Source organism: Bos indicus x Bos taurus, chromosome 13, assembly GCF_003369695.1.
Source record: "Bos indicus x Bos taurus breed Angus x Brahman F1 hybrid chromosome 13, Bos_hybrid_MaternalHap_v2.0, whole genome shotgun sequence".
NCBI classification, from domain to species: Eukaryota; Metazoa; Chordata; class Mammalia; order Artiodactyla; family Bovidae; genus Bos; species Bos indicus x Bos taurus.
Window position 1 is genome coordinate 5,953,342 of NC_040088.1, and position 22,592 is coordinate 5,975,933.

The following is a 22,592-nucleotide window of genomic DNA, read 5'->3' on the forward strand; positions in this document are numbered from 1 at the left end:
AACATGTAGCTTGATCCTCCAGTTTTGCAAGAGAAGGTGAAAATTGGGGATATAAAATGAAATCTCAATTTTATGAATGTTAGCAACTAATTTAATGTTTTGGAAACACTGTTTAGACCAAACAAAATGTATCTATGGGCCAGATTCAATTTACAGGCCACGAATTGTCAATTTCCCTTTCCTTGTTACAAACAAAAGAAGCTAAGTCACAGTGTTATATGTCAACAGTCTCCAACCTTTTAGGCACCAGGGGCCGCTTTTGTGAGACACAGTTTTTCCACAGACCAGGGGAATGGGGAGATGGTTTGGGGATGATTCAAGTGCGTTACATTTATTATGGACTTTATTTCTGTTATTATTACATACGCTCCACCTCCAATCATCAGGCATTCAATTCCAGAGGTTGGGGACCCCTGTTACAAGTGATACAGACATATTTGGCCTTATCCTTGAGGCTGGGTTGGGTGCTTCATCAGGCATTCAATTCCAGAGGTTGGGGACCCCTGTTACAAGTGATACAGACATATTTGGCCTTATCCTTGAGGCTGGGTTGGGTGCTTCATCAGGCATTCAATTCCAGAGGTTGGGGACCCCTGTTACAAGTGATACAGACATATTTGGCCTTATCCTTGAGGCTGGGTTGGGTGCTTCATCAGGCATTCAATTCCAGAGGTTGGGGACCCCTGTTACAAGTGATACAGACATATTTGGCCTTATCCTTGAGGCTGGGTTGGGTGCTGTCTCCTAGGGTGGTCTTGACAGTATCTCTCTGAGGAGATGAGATTTGTGCAAAGACCTAAAGGGAGTGAGGGAATCAGGCTGTGGTTAATCTGGACGAAGAACTTTCCAGGAAGTCAGAGCTGCAAACGCAGAGGCCCTGAGACAGGAAAGAGCCTGGTGTGTCTGAGGCATAGCAGCAAGGCTGTGGGCTGGAGTGGAGTAAGACAGGAGAGGGGAGGGGGATGAGGAGTGATAACCAGGTCCACATCTATACAGGGCCCGTGGGAGCCTGAATTTAATTCAGAATCAACAATGAAGACAACGAATTGATGAGTGAATGAATGAATGAATGGGTTCCAAACTGCTCACCGGAATATTCATATTTGCTGTGGGAGTGTGGGTGTGACTGCTTTGTCTTAGGGTCTGAAGTCTTCAGAATTATGCTGGAAGATGTTGGTCTGTGATTAACAGTGCCAGGTTGCCATCAGTCTGGAGCTGTTTTAATGGTGCTTGATTAGAAGCCTCAGATGGAGAGGGGTCTTCATGAGGGTGGGTTTGTATGAGAAAGACAGACAAATGGAGAGGAACCAGGCAGAAAGAGACGGGGCTCACCAGAGTGCCTGACTAGTACCCTCATCCCAGCAGGCCAGGGACACCAGGCCTCCAGTAGGGGACTCTGAGCTCCCCAGCGTGCCCATGAGACTTCTGATCACCAAGTCTCAGGACTCCTGCAGCCACCCCTGGTGAACCCACTGGTGATAGCATGTGGCAGACCCGCTCCTGTCCTTGGCCGCACTCGGCCTATGAGACTATTTTCTGCCTTGACTCAGGCACTGGCATCCCAGCTGCTGGCAAGTGAGCCTGGTGGGGTTGCCATGGCGACCCTCGGGCATGGATTCCCAGAGATGCTCCCTGCATCCTCCCCGATCCTGCCACTGCTGATTGCTGGGGGAGAGCGTGACTCACCGTTAAATATATCACGGCCGTCCCAAATTGGCGGCTCAGCCCCGGCAGCCGGATGTGGGGACAGGCAGCATCTGGGGGTGTGTGCGGTTGGGAGGCTGAGAGGCATGACCTCCTGAGCATTTTCAGAGCGTTCAGCTCCTGTCACTCCCGGGCGGTACCTTCACCAATCCCCTGCCCAGATATCCTGCCCTTCCCAGTCTGTCTGGGCAACTCCGTTCATTTGCTAGCCGGGTGACCTTGGACAAGCTTTCCTTCTCTGGGTCTCAAAGTCCTTATCTGTAAAATGGGGGTGATGTGAACGCCGATGGTCGAGAACTGTGGAGGGTCTGAGCTTTCACTTGGCTTGCAAGCTAACAAGTGAGCCTGCCACAGTTGAGTGGATACTGGCAGGAGACATGAGCTGGCTGTGTCAGAGACAAAGGACTATTACAGCCCAGCAGGTGGCATGAACTTCACGTTCCCATCAGCCCTCTTTGCCCCCAGGTTCCGTGGGAGCCCTGCAAGGTGCCCCAGATGGCTGCTGCTCCACCTGGACTTGTCACAGCTGAGGATCCCTGGGCTTAGGAAACCCGCAATTTTATAAGAAAGCTGCTGGCAAAGCGGCTCAGCCTTTGCCCTGGTAGGAGACCTCATCTTTATTATACTGATAGGGAAACAACTCTCGGTGTACTATTTCTATCTTCCAAGGCTGCTGGCTAGACATCCTTGAGAAGAGAGTCCAGAACAAGGCTCTCATTGTCTCTTGCTCGGAAGACAGGCAGACATGGAGTGACCCGTGGAGAATCGTCTCCTGCCTCAGTCTGTAGGGCTGTTGGGAGAGCAAAGGAGTTCACACACGTAAACTGCTTCACACGGCCACCTGGCGAAGAATAAGCACTTAATAACGTCAGCGGCTATCATATGACTCTCAGCTTTTGTTGCTGTTTAGTCACTAGGTCACGTCTGACTCTTTTGTGACCCCATGGACTGTAGCCCAGCAGGCTCTTCTGTCCATGAGATTTTCCAGGCAAGAATACTTGCCTGGACTGCAAGGAGTTGCCATTTCCTTCTTCAGCGGATCTTTCTGACCCAGGGATCAAATCCGCATTTCCTGAACTGGCAGACGGATTCTTTACCTCTCAACCACCAGGGAACTCCCTTCATAATATAATCTCTCTTTAACTAGTAGGAAGTAAGAGGCCTTCTGCTTTGTGGTTTCCCAGTTAGGTGACGAAGAAAATCCTGGCTTCTACCCTTTCTCACCAGGACATGCCCACTTATCTCCTGGGCTCCTCAGAGCTTTAACAACCCCTAGTCCACACCCTGGCTCCTCCCTCTGACTTCTCTGGGTTCTTTTTTTTTAATGGCTTTTTTGGAGAAATAATGTATATACCATAACATTCCTTCATTTTAAAGAGTACAATGCAATAGTTTTTAGTAAATTTACGGAGCTGTGCTATGATCCGATTTCAGAACATTTCCCCAAGAAAAAACTTCCCGCCTACTTGCATTCACTCCCCATTCCCACCCACAGGCCCAGGAAACCACACATCTGCTTTCTGTCTCTCTGGATCTGCCTCTTTTGGACATTTCATAGAAACAGACTCACACAGTACGTGGCCTTTGGTGTCTGGCTTCTTCCATTGAGCATAGTATTTTGGAGGTTTGCGGCGTTGCATGCATCAGCACTTCATTCCTTTTTTACAGCTGAGTAGTATTTCGTTCTTTGTCTAGTCCACACTTTGTATCCAATAACCTTCCCTAGGTTCCTGATGAGAGCTCTTGGGATGCTGTCATTTTCGGCACGGGCACTGACTGTCACAGCTGGGATCCTGCTATTGGCACTCCTTAGGCCTTATCCTGTCATCTTGGCCCTTTGGGGAGTCCTGGCGAGCTGAAAATAAGAGAGGAGCAGTTTGGCAGATGGAGTTTTAGAGACTTTTAAAACCACATGGCACATCTACTTCCATGAAAAGCAAGCAAACCCACTTCCATGGAGCCAGTCCAAGCCCTGGAGAAAGAGGCAGGCATTCATGAAGATTTTACAGGCCAAATTCCCCTACCTCTTCCCAGCTCCATCTCCACGGCAGTCCCACACGATCGTCCAAAGAGAAGAGCAGGAGAGATTTCTGGTGCTTTCCTATATGATGGTCTTATCTCCTTAGACATTCCAAATAGGACAAGAACTCCCAGATAATTCCATATTCCATGAAAAATATGTGCAAAACGGAATTAAAGGAAAACATCTCTTCTCCACCTCTGCCACCTTCACCCTTGACTATGGAGGCTCTGGGGGTGTGTTTGGTTAATAAAGGATTCTGTCTCAAAAAAGGAAGAGTCCACGACTGTTCTTAGCTATTCTAGTTGATGAACTGGAGAGAGACAGGGGAAACATCAGCAGGTAAAGTTTTCTGGCCTGATTTATTGACCTTCCTTCAAATAACCAGAAATCGGGATTCCCTGGTGGCTCAGACAGTAAAGAGTCTGCCTGCAATGTGGGAGACTCGGGTTCGATCCCTGGGTCAGGGAGATCCCCTGGAGAAGGACATGGCAACGCACTCCAGTGTTCTTGTCTGGAGAATCCCATGGACCGAGGAGCCTGGCGGGCTACAGTCCTTGGGGTCGAAAAGAGTCAGACACAACTAAGCGACTTCACTTCCTCCTTTCCTCAAATAGCCAGGCTTCTCCGTTGTTATTCACATCCTACATCTGGATTTGGGGTTCCTGCAAGATGTAGGAAATGCCTTCCAAGTTGGGGAGTGTGTTGGGGAGGTGTTCTGGTTATCTATAGTTGTGTAACAAGCCACCCCCAAGACTTAGTGGCTTGAAACAAAATCATTGATTTGTTCATGAATCTGAAATGGGTACGGGGATGGGTGGGGCTAGTTCATTTCCACAGGGCATGTGATGCCCACTGCAACACCTCAGCTGGGGCTCCCTCACACAGCCCAGCCTTGGAGTCGTTCCTGGCTGTCAGTTCCTCTCCATGGAGCATCTCCTCACAGCATGGTAACTGGGCTCCAAGCGTAATCACACCAAGAAACAGGAAGTGATAGATGGCCGTTTCTCACGGCTCGGGTCCTGAAACTGCCAGCACGTCATTTCAGCCATACTCTATTGAACAAGTGATTGCAGAGCCCAAATTCAGGAGGAAGGAACATCAACCGCACCTCATGACAAATGAGAGGCAAAGATCGTGATGGCAGTGTTTTCTTTTGGCCGTGCTGTGCAGCGTGTGGGATCTTAGTTCCCAGACCAGGAATTAAACCCGCAGCCCCTGCCATTGGATCACCAGGGAAGGCCCTGAAAGTGAAGTTTTAAGACTCACGTGGCTAGCAAGTTCATGGCACGTCAGTAGGTCAGGAGGTTTTGGAGGAAGATGTGATGGGACAATCAAACCTAGAACAAGACCCCCCCGGCTGCTTCATGTTGGCCAACATGGCGTACGTGCTCAGTCACTCAGTTGTGTCCGACTCTTTGTGACCCCTCGGAATGTAGCCCGCCAGGCTCCTCTGTCCATGGGATTTTCCAGGCAAGAGTACTGGAGTGGGTTGCCATTTCCTTCTCCAGGGGATTTTTCCAACTCAGAGATCAAACCTGCGTCTCCTGCATTAGCAGGTGAATTATTTACCACTGAGCCACCTGGAAAGCCCCTGGCCAAAGTTGGTTTCAGCCAAATTTCATTTTGTCCCATGGGCCAAACGTAAAGCAGGACCCCACCCTTCCAGTTCTACGCCCACAGGTCAGTGTCCTGCCTTTGGAAATCCAGGCCTTCTTGCTCAGTCTTGGCCCACAACATTGTCTCACAAGTGGGGAAACCCAGGGAATTTCCTGGCAGTCCAGTGGTTAAGCCTTCCAACGCAGAGCATATGGGTCCCATTCCTGGTCAGGGAGCTAAAGTCCCACATGCTTCCTGGCAAAAAAACCAAAACATAAAACAGAAACGATGTTGTAACAACTTCAGTAAAGACTTTAAAAATGGTCCAGAGCAAAAAAATCTTTAAAAAGAAAAAAAAAAAAGAATGGGGAGACCCACTAATGAGCTGGTCTGGCAACACACAGGTGCCTCGCCAGGTCCCTAAGCCCCTGCTTTAATGGAATCCAAAGAAACCTCTCTAGACACACCTTTCATCAGAGCTTTTAGGGAAAATAGCTAGAGCTCTCCAGCTTCTTCCGGGAACACACCAGCAGTGAAGCATAACCCCCCCACCATGAACTCAGGGTACCACATGACTGGACACCCTTGTCATCTGGATTTTCTAGAATCCTTTTTCTTCAGACCCTGCGCAGCAGGCCTGTCCTTACCTGCATGGCTGTCTGAGCAGCAAATTGCTAATGCCAGTGTGCTTAGAGGATCTCTTCTTGGATAGGAGGGGACAAGACCAGGTTTTGGATGCTGCCTTCTGCTCTTAGTGGCTGTGGGGCATCAGGCAAGTGACTTCACTTCTCTGAGTCTCCATTTCCTTTTCTGGTGGGCAGAAATACCATTCCTGGATATTGCGAGAATGAAGTAGACCGTGTACCTATTACACTCCTTACAGTGCTTTGCCCCATAATAGCTGCTCAGTTAATCGTAACTATCCTTATGATGAATGATCATTTTCTGCCTCATAGTGGTTTTTTGGAATGGGGAGCCAATTCCAAGGAAAGCCAATTTTGCGTAAGATCTCATTTGCTGGGACCTCCCTGGGGGTCTAGTGGTTAAGACTCCACCTTCCAAAGCAGGGGGCCCCGGGTTCAATCCCTGGTTGGGGAACTAGAGTGCACGTGCCACAATGAAGATGGAAGATCCCGAGCGTCACAACTAAGACCCAGCACAGCCAACTAAAGAAATAAATAATATTTTACTAAAAAGATTTCATTTGCTGTTTACATGGGAACATTTCCTAGTTCCTTGGTAACCATGCATTTGGAGCAGTATGTCACTATACAAATATTACCTTGAGCCCAAAAAAGTTCTCATTGTGTTTCTTGACTACCTTGGCTAAACAGAGCATGCTTTGCCTCCAATTAAACACACAAAACAGGTATTGTTACCGCAGTGACGTGGGCAGGTAGCCAGCAGAAAAACTGCCCAACCCCAGTGGGAAGTCAGATCTGCATTTCTTGGAAGGAAAAATCCACGGGGCATTTCGGAGCTCCTTAGTCCAGTTGGAGTACTAAGGAGTCTGGATTCACTTGTTTGTCCTCCAACAAATCTCTTTGTAATGTCTACTGTACACCAGCCCCTTGCTAGGCTCCGAGCCTACAGTGATGAAGGAAAAGAGCCAAGGCCCCAGAGCTCATGAAGCTTACAGTCTAGAAAGGAGAGAGGAACAAAAAACAACAGGACACCATGGAATATATAATATCTGTCCACAGATGCACTTCCCTGGTGGCTCAGTGGTAAAGAATCCACCCGTCAATGCAGGAGACGCAGGTTTGATCTCTGGGTCAGGAAGATTCTCTGGAGGAGGAAATGGCAACCCACTCCAGTGTTCTTGCCTGGAAAATCCCATGAACAGAGGAACCCAGTGGGCTACAGTCCATAGGGTCACAAAAGAGTTGGCCATGACTTAGCAACTAAACAATAAATCTACAGATGTAATAAGGAAGAGCACAGATTTTGATGGAAAGTTGGTGGCATTTGAAGGAGGTCAGGGTAAGCCCTTCTGGGGATGTGACATTTAAGCAGAGATGCGAAATAAGTGAAGAAAAGAGATGAGTGTTGTGTGGGGGGTGGAGTGTTCTAGGCAGAGGGAATGGCTAGTGCAAAGGCCCTGAGGCTGGAAGTGTCTGGTGTGTTCCAGGAGCAGCAAGAAGGCCAGTGTGGCGGAGCAGAGTGAGCAAGGGGAGGAGCGGAGAGAGGCAGGCCAGAGAGGGAAGAAGGGCCCACCACTCAGGGCCTTGCGGGCCTCGTAAGGACGTCAGCCTTTGTTCTGAGTGCATTGGGAGATGGTAGGGTTTTGAGCCAAGAAGACAAAAATGAGCCAGCTTAGGTTCTGGGACCCCTCAGATAAATGTGGAAAATGAATCTGTTTGTCATAGGCACAAGGACAGAAGCAGGAAGATAGTGAGGAGGCGACTGCAACAGACCAAGCAGAAGAGGATAGTGGCCTGGCCCAGGGTCATCAGTGAGGGGAGGGGGAGAAGTGGGTACATTCCAGATACCTGTTTTTTTTTTTTGGTCCACATTGTGAGACACGGGATCTTAGTTCCCCGACCAGGGATCGAACCCACGCCCCCTTCTGTGGAAGCCCAGAATCTTAACCACTAGACCTCCAGGGAAATTCCCCCCAAATCTCTTGAAGGTAGATGTGACAGGTCTGGCCGATGCATTAGCTCTTCTGAGATTCCCTGTCACTGGGGCCTCCACCTGCTCCCATCAGCAGGCTCAGCAGCACAGTCTAGACCAGGTCAGCTGGGCCCTGCCCACTTGGGGAGACGGCGGCCTTGTCCACCCATGCCCTGGGGACCCAGGCACTGGGCAAGGGCCGTCCTGGCTTCTCCCAGGTGGTGTCTCAGAAAGAGCTCTGGACTGAAGAGCCTTACCATGGGTGACACCCCCCACTGTGTGACCTTAGACAAGTCTCCTTCCCCATGCTGAATCTCAGCTTGCCTATCTGTGAAGTGGGAATTTTGAAACCAACCCTACTTCCTCCTGGGGTGGCTGTGAGAAGTCAGATGCAGGCTAGGCACGAGTTCTGAGGACACTAAAGGGCCACATTTACAAAGGGGTTAAACTCAACCACGTTATCAGTAGTGATATTTGGTCATTTCTGCTGTCCTGTGGGCTGCTGGGGAACTTTGACCTTGGTTCAAGTCAGGCTACAGCTATGCTAAATGAACACATCTCACTTTTCTTATTGAAGCATAGTTTATTTGCAATATTAGTTTCAGGTGTACAACCTCGTGGTTCTATATTCTCACAGATGATACTCCATTTAAAGTTACCAGAAAAGATTGTCTCTATTCCCTGTGGTGTGTGGTGTGTGTGGGTTAGTCGCTCAGTCGTCTCCGACTGTTTGCGACCCCACAAACTGTAGCCTCCTCTATCCATGGGATTCTCCAGGCAAGAATACCAGAGTGGATTGCCATTCCCTTCTCCAGAGGATCTTCCTGAGCCAGGGATCGAACCAAGGTCTCCTGCATTGCAGGCAGATTCTTTACCATCTGAGCTACCCTGTGCTGCATATTAAATCTTTGTATCTTATTTATTTTATACCTAGTAATTTATCTCTCTTAATCTGCTACTCTATCTTGCCTCTCTCCCCACTGGCTAGCCGCTAGTCCAATATTGATTCATTTATTTCATTTTCTTAGATTTATAAGTGAAAACAAACATCTCTTACTTCGATGCTGTGGCTAAACAGCCTGAGCTGCATGTGGGGTCGGACAGAACTGAGTGGAGCTTCTAGCTCAGTTTCCAGAAAGTCAGCTAAAAAAAAACCCCAACGATCCCCTGAGTTCACAGGCAGACCAGCCTTCCAGCCTGTTATTCCCTCCTGCCCCCTCTCACCCAAGGTTCCTAGAGGGGAGCCAGGCCCCACCGCTGCATCCTGGTGACTTTGTTACTGTCCCCCGGGAATGGCTAAATGTGGATCATGGGCTCACTGTTCCTCTTCTCTGAGCTTCCCTGGTCTCTCCCTGAGAACTGGGTCCTTCAGGCCAAGAGAAACCTCAATTCAGTTCAGTTGCTCAGTCGTGTCTGGCTCTTTGCAACCCCATGGACTGCAGCACACCAGGCTTCCCTGTCCATCACCAACTCCCAGAGCTTACTCAAACTCATGTCTGCCATCCAACCATCTCATCCTCTGTCGTCCCCTTCTCCTGCCTTCAATCTTTCCCAGCATCAGGATCTTTTCCAGTGAGTCAGCTTTTTGCCCCAGGTAGCCAAAGTATTGAAGACTAGAAGACTTCTATTTTTTGAGATTCCTGGAATATGAATTTACTTTCTTAAACCCCCAAAATGAAGACCTCCCAAAATTTGCATAACATTTAAAATATTAAATTGAACAAATTCATGCTTTTGACCTACCTCCACAAAATTACAACACAGTGTATGTGTGAGGTTCACAAGAAAACCACAGGATTTGTTTTATGTGCTTATATATTTATATTTTAAATTCATGCTGTTCTTGTAGCCTGAGCCAGTAATGGGATGCAAGAGTGGTGAGGTCTGGCGAAAGCAGTCTTATCTCATCATCATCACTTGTGTCCCTGTTTGGGTATGTAACCCATTTAGAGTTAAGGTCAAAATTCTAAAAATATTGGGATGTCAGTATTTTAAATAGGTGATATATTTTCTTGATGTGAAAGTTAGTGTTAAAAAAGGCATACAGTGAAAAGTCCTTCTCCCACCCCTGTCCCCAGCCCTCCTCCCCAGAGGCAGCGACAATTACTAATTTCTTCTGATTCCTTCCAGAAACAATTTAACCACATACAAGTTCATCCTAATTCATGTGTGCATAGATCCTTTTTCTTTGCTTTATTGAAATAGGGGCTGGCTACACATATTGTTCTCATCTTGCTCTGTTTGCTAACATTATTCCTCAGGGATTATTCTCTATTTATGCATATTGGGTCATCCTGCTCCTCCTTTACAGCTGCATAGTATTCCATTGTATGGCTGACTCATTGTTGATTTAACTTGCATTGTTGATGGACACTGAGGTTGTTTCAGATCTTTCTAATCTAATAAACAACAATGCAGTGAGTAACTTTATGTTTATACCATGAAAACTTGTTGAAGACCCTTAGGGATTATGAGGTCTGGGAGGAATGGCTCCTTTTTTACATACCTTCAACCCCTTTCTGGAAGGTGAAGCTTGATTAAGTACAGCATCACAAAACGGACAGAGAACATTCCAGGCAGAGGGGACCGCAATCCAAAGGCCCTAGGGCAGAAATGAGCTCAATTTATTTGGAAATGGCAAGAAGGCCATTGTGGGTGGAGTGGAACCTGTGAGGGAGAGAGGTTAGAGAGGACTTCAGCGGGTAATCGAGCCATGGTGAGGTGAGGCAGGAGGGAGCTAATGAATGAATGAATGAAGCCATTCACTGACATTCATTCAGTGACAACTGAAGACATCATATTCCGAGAGACAGGCATGGCCCTCCCCTGACCTCTGGGAAGATTGGTGGCCACCGCCCGTGGGTCCCCTAGAGCTTTCCCCAAGGTCACCCACAGAGAGGAAGGAACCCTCCAGGTCTTCAATCAGCTGGGTTCTGGCCTCTCCCAGTGCCCACACGGGCACGGGGCAAGCACTTTTGTTCATTATTTTTATTGTTATTTATTTTTATTTTTTGGCTGTATTGCATGGCATGTGGGATCCTGGTTCTGCACCAGGAATCAAACCCGTGCCCCTTGCATTGGAAGCACAGAGTCTTAACCACCAGACCAGGGAAGTTAACTACCAGGGAAGTCTCACAGATTTTTCAAATGGGAACTCATGGGTGGCTGAAGTGGGCAGAGCTCAGAATATCCCACTGCTTCGGCCCCCCTAAAACACTCTCGTCCATCTTTGCATGGCCAACCCATCTCTTTCTGAGCAGCTCACCTTCCCAGGCCACCACTGATCCATTTCCTCCCTCTCCCGGTCTCCACCCACCTGCCCAGCTTGCCCCATCTCCTCACCATTCGGAGCCACCTGGAAGCCTGGTGGTTTCACAGCCCCACTCTGCCCAGACAAGCTGTGAGCAGCCTGGTTTCACTGCTCATAGGGGTGAAGGCAGTACTGGCCCCCACCTTTCAGGGCTGGATGGAGATGCAGTAAATGCACATAAAGTATTCTGAGCAGGGTCTGGCTTGGAGAGTGCTCAGGTCGGGCATTGCTTTTCCACCCAGGGCCTTAAATCTCATCTCCTTTCATTCATTGCTCGTGTGTCATCGGGCTCCTGTTCTGAACCTTGAGCTCAGGAAGGGAGTGTTGCCAGTCCGATTCAGCCCTGTGAACCCAAGTGATATTTAAAGAGACCTTGGAGGAGAAGTCCAGAGTTATCTGGGGCAGGAGGGATGGGGAGAGAGCAGAGGCCGTGTGTGGACCCTGGGGGCAGCCCAGTGGGGAAAGGGGAGGGCGGCCACGGGCTGTGGGGCAGAGAGGCAGTGAGGAGGGACATGCGGACTAGAGGGGGAGGGGGGCAGGAGCCAGACCCTGCAGGGCCTTGAGAGCCACAGCTCCGGGGTCTGGGTTCATTCCCAAGGTACCGGGGAGCCATAGGAAGCTCGAAAGCAGAGGGGTGAGGCGTTCAGCTCCCGCAGACAATTCTGATCTTGGGTTTCTCCGGGAGGAGGGATTAGAGGAGGCAAGAGAGTGGGCAGCGCCGACTCAAACCATGACTGCCCACTCGGGTCTGTCTGTCCGTCTGTCCCGCTCCTCTGTCCCCCTCCCCCGTCTTTTTATTCGCTGTCTCTCCCACTCCTTCCTTCCCTGTTTCCTCCTTGTCTCTTCTCTCCTACCATCGTCTCTCTCGTACTCACTCACCTTCCCCTCTCCCGCCGGCTCCATCTCTCCCTCCCTCCCGCCGCTTCCCTGAACAGAACTCTAATTCATCTTCCCCACGCTGGCTGGCCCTGGCGCCCTTCCTTTGGCAGAGCTCGTTATTTTAATTAAACTCTGGGATCTGTTTTACTAGCCTGACATCTTGCTTAGGGAAACCAAAAGAGGAGCTGCCTGGGGCCAGGACGGGAAGCCGCCGGGCATTGTGGGAAGGTTTCCATCGCCGTCTGGGGAAGGGGCCCTGCTCTTAAAGGGGCAGCTGGGCGTGGCGGCTAGGGATTGAGGTCTGGCTTGGCCTCAAAGCCCCATCACTTCCTCGGGGCGAGCTCCTTCCTGGGCTATAAAATGAGGTATTAATAATTCTTCTTTCATAGGGTTTTGAGAGGTTTAAGTGAGTTAACACAGCACTTTTCAACCTGAGGGTCATAAAGTCAATTTAGTGGGTCACAACCACCATTGAAAACCCAAGAACATCAACAACAAACAAACAAAAAAAATGCCAGAATATGTCTCACTGGGAATCCATGTTGTGTGAGGAGCCTTTATTTCAGAATGGGAATGCTCTCTGGTTTGTTGTGTAAATGTCTCTCTTCCTCAGGCGGCCCTTCTTAAAGTCTTGAAAGTACCATTAAAATACTCAACAAAGTTCATACAGTAACACTCAAACTGTGGGGGCTGATGTTTTCTTGTGGGTAGCAAGAAAAGACTTCCTGTTGACTTCTCTACAGTATCAGCAGTTTCACCCCATCTTACACACAGGAAAACTGAGTCTCAGAGAAAGAAGAGGCTGTCCCATGCCAGTCACCAAGCAGAGCTGCAAACCCTGGCCTGACCAGGCCTGAGTACTGCCTACCCTCCCCCATCTAGGCCTGCAGGCATGCATGCGTGCTAAGTCATTTCAGTCATACCTGACTCTTTGCGACCCCATGGACTGTAGTCTACCTGGCTCCTATGTCCATGGGATTCTCCAGGCAAGAATACTGGAGTGGATTGCCATACCCTCCTCCAGAGATCAAACCTGTGTCTCTAAAGTCTCCTGCATTGGCAGGTGGGTTCTTTACCACCAGCGCCACCTGGGAAGCCCCAGGTCTGCAGGAGGTGGAGGGGTAATCCTCTGACTGCTAATGAGAACTCCGGCCTGGCAGCACTCGGTCTGTCTGGGCAGGGGCTTCTGGGGCTAGGGTTACCCTTGGCTGTGACCAGAGGCAGTGCAAACCTCCAACCCAGTGATCTTGCCTCTCTAGTACCCCACCCCCAGGTCAGAGGGGAGAAGGCTGTAGTTTTTCTGCTTCTTTCTAGACTTTCCCAAAGCCAGCAAGTCTAGGGGAAATTCCCAAGTGGAGCAAAGGAAGATGCGGTGGCTTGTGCAGGGCTGTGAGGAGGGGCGGCCAGTCTGGCAGGGTCTGCAGGGTGGGGGGTGGGAGGGGAGGGGAGGGGTGAGGGGAGGGGACCACTATGAGGTCACAATGGACAACAGGCCCTCAGCTGAGAGGTGGGAAACCTGGGTCCCAGGCTTAATTCCCCCCCCAGCAGGGTTGTGCGCCTGAGGGCCAGTTCCTTCCCCTCTCTGGCCCTCAGATTCCACACCCATATAATGGGCATGGTGGCTCAGAGGCCCTTTAGGAAACTCACCACTCAGATGTCTCAGAAACGCTCCTATGAGCCTGCGATTCTGATTCTGAGAAATCTCCTTAACTTCCCCAGTGGGAAAGGCCTCGTGTACTTATTCATCCAACAAACATTTATTGAGCACCTCCTGTGTACAGGGAGCTGGGGACACATAGGGGACCAAGGCAGACCCAGTCCCTGCCCCTCATTCTAGTGCATGAGACAACAAGCCAAGAAAGAAATGACCGAGTGCTTTCAAAGCCCTGGAAGAGGGTCTAGGGATAACAAGTGAGGGTAGGGGGCGGGCTGCTTTATCAAGATGGTCAGGAAGCTTCTCTGTGGAGGTAACATCTGAGCTGAAACCTGAAGAGGGAGGACGAAAGAGACCTAGGGAGACCTCAGGAGAGTGGACTACAAGTACCAAGCCCTGAGGCTGGAGGGCCAAGAGGCCAGGGTGAGGAGGAGGTGGGTGAGACAGGAGAGGCAGTCAACGCCAGATCAGGCAGCGCCTTGAGGCCTTTGATTGGCTTTTGTCCCCAGTGCGCCGGGTCACCCTAGGGGCTTTTGAGCAGGGCAGTCACAGAATCATCGTGTTTTTAAAAGATGCTTCTGAGTGGAGAATGGGTTGCAGGGGTGAGGGGGGACACCAGGTAGGGGACCACTGCCATTGTTCTTGCAGGACTCAGGAACCTGGAGCAGGGTGGTGGTGGGGGACGTGGGGACAAGCAGTCAGACTCTGGGTCCGTTTTGAAGGTGGAGAGAGCAATCAGGGCGGGCTCCCAGGTTGGTGGCCTGAGGCTCTGGGAAGACGGGAGTGCCCTCTGCCGCAACAGAGAAGAGCCAGTACAGAGCAAGTGGGGGCTTGTCTTGGTCTCGTGAAGTTGGAGACACCAGTGGGACATCCAAGTGTCAAAGCCAACCTCTTCCCACCCAGCCCAGCCCCGCCCGCCCAGATGGCGTGTGGAGGGGAGCCCGCCTTGCGGCAGAGATTAATTCCCGTGACCCAGTTCTGTCTGCCGGTGGCTATGTGGGTCACCTGTACTGCAGGGCCTTGCCCCCCAGAGCCTGTCCCGCACCCACCCTCCCCTCTGTGGTGTTCTCAGTTCTCAGGACCCTGCGGCCCCAAGAACATTGAGGGAGGGAAACCAGAACATCGCTGTTCCGCTGGCCCGTCTGTGAGCCCTGGATCCCCCTGTCTGTGCTCTTGTTGTACCCTCTGCCTAAAATCCCCTTTCCCCTCCTTTTATTCTTTTTTTTTTTTTTTTTAATTTTTGGCCACACCCCACAGCATGTGGGACCTTGGTTCCCCCGCCAGGGATGGAACCAGTGCATTGGAAGGTGGAGTCTTAACTCCTGGGCCTCCAGGGAAGTCCCTCTGCCCCACTTCCCCTCTCAACTCTCACATATTCTCTCCACCCTTTTATGTTAAGCCCAGAAGCCGCCAAGAAACCTTCCTGGCTTTCCACTTAGAATAATAGGTACCATATTTTAAATGCCTATTAAGTGCCAGGCTCTGTAAAAAGTAATTTATCTTTCTGGTCTCATCTAATCTTTGGAGACAGAGATGACTGCTTCTGTTTTACTGATGAGCAAGTTAGGGTTGAAGGAGGTAAAGTCACGATCTTGAGGTCATGTGAGGGAAGCGGCAGAGGTGGCAGAAATTCAAACTATACTCTGTCATGTTTTACAGAGCAGCTTAGGTACTTCTGTGCCTAAGGGACTTTGGGCTCCTCAAGGGCATAGATTGAGTGTATTTAGTTTTTGCATCCCCAGAATCTGGCACAAGCCCTCCATACATGCTGGCTGGCTGGCTGGATAGATAGATGGATACGTAGGAAGATAGATGGATGGATACCTAGTAGATGGGTGGGTGGATTTGTGGATGGGTGGGTAGATGAATTATAGATGAACAAGTGGCTAAATGATGGATGGATGGATGGATGGTGGATAAGTACATAGATGGGTAGATGGAAGGAAGGAAGGATGGGTGAGGTGGATGAAGTAGAAAAAGACAAGAAAGGTGTGAGAGATAGACAATTTCCACATGAGAAAGTGCTCTTGCACATTAAGTCATTGGTGATGCTCCCCAATGATTAAGGATCATTGATCAAGGATGTTCCCCAAGGATCAAGCAGTTCAGAGGCCAACTCCTTTCAAAGAAGACTGGAAACAGATCCACCATTTATTCAGCACCATTATGGATCAGGCACCATCCTAAGAACCTTATGTGCATTAATCAATCCTCACAAAAGCCCTATGAAGAGAGTACTATTCTTATTTCTCAGATGAGAAATCAAACCACTTAACACAGGAGTGAGACCCCTGTGGACCCTCATAGCACTGCCTGCTGGTGGGATGTGAATCCGAAGCTACAGTAATTCCAAGGTGGCACAGAGGTAAAGAATCTGCCTGCCAATGCTGGGGACACGGGTTCAATATCTGGGTTGCAAAGATCCCCTGGAGTAGGAAATGGCAACCCACTCCAGAATTCTTGCCTGGAAAATCCCATAGACAGAGGAGCCTGGCGGGCTACAGGCCATGGGGCGGCAAAGAGTCAAACAGGACGGAGCATGCAAGCATCATCTCAACTCTGAAAGGTTTTCTGACCCCAGGGCCTTTGAACTTACTGGTCTCTGCTTGGGGCCATCTGCCCCAGGCTCCTTCTCACAGTCAGATCTTAGCTCAAACATTTCCTCTTAGAAAGGCCGTTATCAACCACCTTACTCAGCAGCCCCCCAACTATTCTAAGAATTACTTAGGGACAATACAGATTTGGCTGCTGTGGTAGAGACCCAAATAGATGTGGCTTATGCAATATCAAATATGTTTCTTCTCTTTCTCAGTATGGAGAGGTCACTGGTTCTTGAAATGCGATATATACATCTGAGGTGTATGGGGCCCCCACAAAGCGGGCGGGTGCAGTGGTCGAGAGAGGGCTCTGAACCCAGCTCTGCCTGAATCCAAATCTCACCACCACCTCTCACGACTGAGGTCAGGTGGACCTGGCACAAGGATCTTAGCCTCTCTGAGCTTGTATTTCCGATCTGAAAATTCAGCTGTTAATAACATCCTATTTCATAACGATCCCAGGAATGGATACACACAAAATGTCCAGAGCAGGGTCAGCAAGCCAGGGCCTACTGGCCAAGTCTAGCCCACCAACTGTTTTCGTATGGCCTGCAAGCTACAAGTGGTTCTTACATGTTTCACTCACTGAAAAATATCAAAGAAGAAATCTCAATTCAGAGAATATGAAAATTATGTGAAATTCAAATTTTACTGTCCCATAAAGTTTTATTGGAACACAGCTCATTTGTTTCTGTTTGTTTCTGGCTGCCTTCATGCAAAAGATGCTGCTTCCCTGGTGGCTCAGATGGTAAAGAATCTGCCTGCAATGCAGGAGACCTACCTGGGTTTGGTCCTTGGGTTGGAAAGATCCTCTGGAGAAGGAAATGGCAACCTACTCCAGCATTCTTGCCTGGGAAATCCCACGGACAGAGGAGCCTGGTGGGCTACAGCCCACGGGGTCACAAAGAGTCAGACACGACTGAGTGACTAACACTTTCACTTGTACCAAGTGCAGAGTGCAGCGGTTGCGACAGGCCGTGTGACCCACGATGTCTGGCCCTTTACAGAGAAAGTTTGCCGAAGCCTCGTCTAGAGAGCGTTGCCTGGTACACAACAAACCTCAGATGGTGTTAACTCACTGAGGCCCTTGGGACGCTGCTATGGCGCAGGGGCCTGCCTGGGTTTATTAAGTACCAATTGTGGGCTGCGCCCTGGGCTAGGAACATTATGTGGACAAATCTCATCTCAGCACGTGGAATTAGGTGTGACTATGTCCATTTTATGTGGAGAAGGCAATGGCACCCCACTCCAGTACTCTTGCCTAGAAAATCCCATGAACGGAGGAGCCTGGTGGGCTGCAGTCCATGGGGTCGCTGAGGGTCGGACACGACTTCGAAACTTCACTTTCACTTTTCACTTTCATGCATTGGAGAAGGAAATGGCAACCCACTCCAGTGTTCTTGCCTGGAGAATCCCAGGGACGGGGGAGCCTGGTGGGCTGCCGTCTCTGGGGTCGCACAGAGTCGGACACGACTAAAGCGACTTAGCAGCAGTAGCAGCATGTCCATTTTATAGATGAAGAAACTGAGGCTCAAAGAGGTGATGGCACTTGCCCGAGATCACCCAGCTGGATAAGTAGCAGAGCTGAGATTTAAAGTCAGGGTCTTCTGGTTCCACTGACTGCCCCCTTCCCTTCCCCTCCATATACACACCACCCATCCCACTGCCTGAGATGGCTCTGCAAAAATGCCAGCCACTGTTTCTCCAAGGCCTGGCAATGGAATCATCTGGAAGAGTTCGCTGAAAGTGCAGTTTCCTGGGATTTCCCTGCTGGTCCAGTGGCCAAGTGGAGAAGGCAATGGCACCCCACTCCAGTACTCTTGCAGGGAAAATCCCATGGACGCAGGAGCCTGGTAGGCTGTAGTCCATGGGGTCGCTAAGAGTCAGACACGACTGAGCGACTTCCCTTTCACTTCTCACCTTCATGCATTGGAGAAGGAAATGGCAACCCACTCCAGTGTTCTTGCCTGGAGAATCCCAGGGACGGGAGAGCCTGGCGGGCTTCCGTCTATGGGGTCGCACAGAGTCGGACACGACTAAAGCGACTTAGCAGCAGCAGCAGCAGCCAGTGGCCAAGACTGCACTCCCAAGGCAGAGGGCCTGGGTTTGATCCCACCTGCTGCAACTAAGACCTGATACAGCCCAATAAATCCTTTAAAAAAAAAACAAAGGCGATCCCTGAGCCCTACCGCAGACCTCCTGAATCAGCCTCTGTAGGGGGGACCAGGGATGCTTCGCCAGCAAGAGTTCCCAGAGGATTCCAGTGTCAGAGGGGTGGTCGGCGGGAGGAGCTCCCCATGGGCTGCAGCTGGCAGAGGGTGGGGATCTTCCCAAGGAAGGCTGAGCTGAGGAAGAGTTGGACAGGTAAGGGGAAAGCAAGGGGTGGCCTAGGCAGGGCAGCCTGCCCACGTGGAGTCGAGGAGGCACTGTTGAGGCTGGTCTCCACGAGCTCTGGAACTCCGGGGAGTTCTCCTACCCGGAGCTCTCCTACTGGGAAGATCTTCCTTTCCTCTGGGATTTTAGGAAGAAACTGGAAGCTCCTCACTCCAGCCTCCAAAACCCCATGTGATCTGCCTTTCCGTCATCATCTCCGACCTTCCTTTCCTCACTTCTTCCACCCTGGCCTCCTCTCTGGTCCTGAAACATACCTTGTTCCTGTCTCAGGGCCTTTGTACTTTCTGCTTCCTCTATCTTGCTCATCCTCAGACTTCAGCGCAACAGCCACCTCCGAGGGGCCTTTCCCGACCAGCTGCCTTCTCCCTCATAGGCATCTCTCCCCACAATCACGTCCCTGCTGTTATTTATCTGTTTATTGGCTCCTCCTCTCTCCTGGGGCTTCCCAGGTGGCTCAGTGGTGAAGAATCTGCCAATGCAGGAGAGGCAGGTTCGATCCCCGGGTCAGGAAGTTCCCCTGGAGGATAAAAATGGCAACCTATTCCAGTGTTCTTGCCAGAAGAATCCCACGGACAGGGGAGCCTGGCGGGCTATGGTCCGTGGGTTCGCAGAGTCAGACACGACTGAGCGACTGAGTACACACACACCTCTCTCCTGAGAAATGACTTCCTGCTTCCTTCACGGCTGTGCTCCTCAGAGCCCAGCACAGTGCCTAGAACTCAGAAATTATTCAGTACCTGGTGACCAAATGAACGAAAAATGTGAAACATGCCCCAGAGAAGGGCTGAGCCAAACTTCTAGGCTCTTCTCCTGGTGAAGTACTCAGCACCCAGGGGGTGGCCGGCTAAGGTTTGAGATGAGAGCTCTGTGGCATGAAAGTGGGTGGAGAGGGCCTTCCCTGGCGGTCCAGTGGCTAAGACCCCGCGCTCCCAATGCCAGGGGCCCACGTTCATCCCTTATCGGGGAACTGGATCCTTCATGCCACAACTGAGACCCAGTGAGGCCAGATAAATACTAAAAGAAAAAAAAAGTTGGGGAGATTTCCTGAAAGAGAAAACAAGGCAGCTGAAAGGGCCCTTTCCTTCCTCTTACCCCTTGGAGAGGAAGACATGCTGTTGCCTTCTGGAAATCTCCAGTCATCTCGCTGCCTCCACAGACCCGGGAGCTACCCCAGCTCCCTTCACTGAATAAGCCCTGGACCAGCCCTCCACAGGCACGCTCCCGTTAGATCCCACCACTCAACGAGTGACGAAGGGTCCCTGCGCCCATTTCACAGATGGAGAAACATATTTGGAGAGGGAAAGGAATTTGTCCTGGGTCCAGGGTGAAACCCAAACACTGGAACTCAGCCCTCTCTCTAAAGCCCCTTTTCTTGGCCCCCATGTTGCCTGCCACTCAACCCCACCATCCATGCCACTTCTGCATACTCCCCTAAAGCGCCACTGTCAGACAGTCCCTCTGCAATCTAACTCAAAGTCAGGAGAAAGTCCCTCTGCAATCTAACTCAAAGCCAGGAGACAGGCAGCTTTGTTTCTGTTTCACCTGCAAATTTAGGGCTCAGTTTCCACCAGAAAGGCATAGAGAGGTGAAATATTTATTTGGCTGCGCTGCGTCTTAATTGCGGCATGTGGGATCTAGTTCCCTGACCAGGGATCGAACCTGGGCCCTCTGAATTGAAAGTACAGAGTCTTAGCCACTGGACCACCAGGGAAGACCTCTGCCTCAAGGTTTGAACCAGAGAAGTCAAAGAGTGAGCAGGAGAGGCAGGCCACGCTCCCAGTTTTATTCCCAGTCACAAAATTAGGCTGGCTCTGAAGGTCATTCATTGTACATATGGGGAGGGTGAGGCCCAAAGATGGGAAAGACTTGCTGAGGTCACACGTGGCAGAGTTGGACCCAGAACCAGACTCAGTTTCCCCAGCCATAAAATGGGTTAGACTGGGTGGGATGGGGAGCCTGGCAAATGTTCTCTCCCAGGCCTCAAGCTGTGCCTCCTGTAGGAAGTCTTTCCTCCTGCTCCCAGGTGGACTCAGTTTCTCCCAGGCAGTGGGCTCTCCCCCCTCCCCTGGACCCTCTCACTCTGCTTTGCAATAAGTTGTGTGTCTGTCCCTCTGCTACTAAACAGGAAGGAGGGTTGGGTCTTACTTGCTCTTGCAGACCTGGTGTCTCGTCCAGAGTTGATCACCTTTAGTTAAAATGTATGCATTTTTATTTAGGTGTATATGCAGTATCAGAGAAGGCAATGGCAGCCCACTCCAGTACTCTTGCCTGGAAAATCCCATGGACGGAGGAGCCTGGTGGGCTGCAGTCCATGGGGTCGCTAAGAGTCGGACACGACTGAGCGACTTCACTTTCACTTTTCACTTTCATGCATTGGAGAAAGAAATGGCAACCCACTCCAGTGTTCTTGCCTGGAGAATCCCAGGGACGGGGGAGCCTGGTGGGCTGCCATCTATGGGGTCGCACAGAGTGAGACACGACTGAAGCGACTTAGCAGCAGCATATGCAGCATACCAGCCCTTCATTCATTCAACCGGCGACCCCCGAGCATCAGGCACCACAGTGCTAGGAGTTGGAAGTTTGGCGATGGACACAATGAACACGGTAGACTGGGCTCCACTGCACAGAGCTCCTAGCAGAGTGGTGGAGATGGGCATTGCACCTCATCCTGCAAACATTCAAACTCACGTTGGCGGGGCCAGGAAGAGAGTGAGGTGCCAGGGCGTAAAATTTAAGATGTGAACTCTCGAGGTGGTAGTGTATGCCCCCTCCTCAGCCTGGCCCTGAAAGCACGAGCAGAGAGACGAGCCCTCATCAGGGAGGCAGGAGAGGGTCATGGAAGGCAGCCCTGAGAAGGGAAGATGTATAAACACACACGTCACTCAGGGTAATTGTTCTCCACTCCCTAACCAATCCAAGCCCCTTTTATATGACAAATATTCTGTGAACTCCTCACCACTATGAAAGTCATAGATAATATACTTGACTTGGTCGGGAAGATCCCCTTGAGAAGGAAATGGTAACCCATTCCAGTATTCTTGCCTGGAAAATCCAGTGGACTGAGGAGCCTGGCAGGCTACAGTCCCTGGGGTCAAAAAGAGTCGAACACGACTGAGCGACTTCCCTTTTCCCTTTTCCCTAGCAGTCCAGTGTGTTAAGACTTCGCACTTCCACTGCAGGGGGCACTCCCAAGGGTTTGATCTTTGGTTGGGGAACTAAGATTCCACGTGCTGCACAGTCAAAAGAAAAAAAAGAAGTAGATACTAGTCTTTGCCTAGGTACATAACTCATCCCCCAGCCAAATCAATACACGTAATGCCCTAACTTTAGCAGAAAGAATTACAAGGAAAATAATTTATATTAAACTTGTATGCATTTCAGTACACAAATGCCTGGTCACGACGATGACTCCAGAAAACACGATGAAGCGTCAGGTGCGTACCCTATACATAGACGCGCTGCAAGTGCAACAGAGGGAAAAACGAGCCGCAGGTGTGCTGGCAGCCCACATACCACGAGCGGCGCTGCCATCAGTCATGCGGTTTTTCCAGTGTCGTGAGTAACTCTCAGTGAAGTTCTGAACAGATGAAAAGACAGTTCTACAGCTGTTTCAGTCAATGGTTGCATTTCTGGAAAATTCGGGCTATGTTAAACCTTGGCACTGGTGGGAGATTTTGATGTGTTTAGATGTAAAATGGAGTCAGAGCCTAGGTTCGAGAAATCGTAAGCAGCCCTGTTTTGTGCGGTTCAGGCCGCCCAGCGTACCAGCCTCTGCCCCCTGGGTGCCCAAGTGCCCCCCCAACTATCCTCAGGACAGCC

General features: G+C 50.5%; 1 protein-coding gene, 1 long non-coding RNA gene and 1 other non-coding gene across 12 annotated transcripts in view; 1 reads left to right on the forward strand and 2 right to left on the reverse strand.

Annotated features, from left to right (window-relative positions):
- Positions 1-22,592, forward strand: part of KCNB1 (potassium voltage-gated channel subfamily B member 1) — a 119,567-nt gene that overhangs the window by 58,074 nt on the left and 38,901 nt on the right. The gene's annotated exons all lie outside the window — the stretch shown is intronic.
- Positions 78-12,336, reverse strand: LOC113902916. 10 transcript variants are annotated; one of them, XR_003513947.1, is made up of 6 exons: positions 12,129-12,336; positions 11,282-11,592; positions 10,446-10,541; positions 5,971-6,155; positions 3,275-3,559; positions 78-2,494 (listed from the first exon to the last, which is right to left on the reverse strand). It is a non-coding gene; the product is annotated as an uncharacterized LOC113902916 (long non-coding RNA). The 10 variants fall into 10 exon arrangements; XR_003513950.1 differs by having other exon boundaries at positions 78-2,545; XR_003513952.1 differs by having other exon boundaries at positions 78-1,259; positions 1,687-3,559.
- TRNAE-UUC lies at positions 20,412-20,484 on the reverse strand. Its single transcript has one exon. It is a non-coding gene; the product is annotated as a tRNA-Glu (tRNA).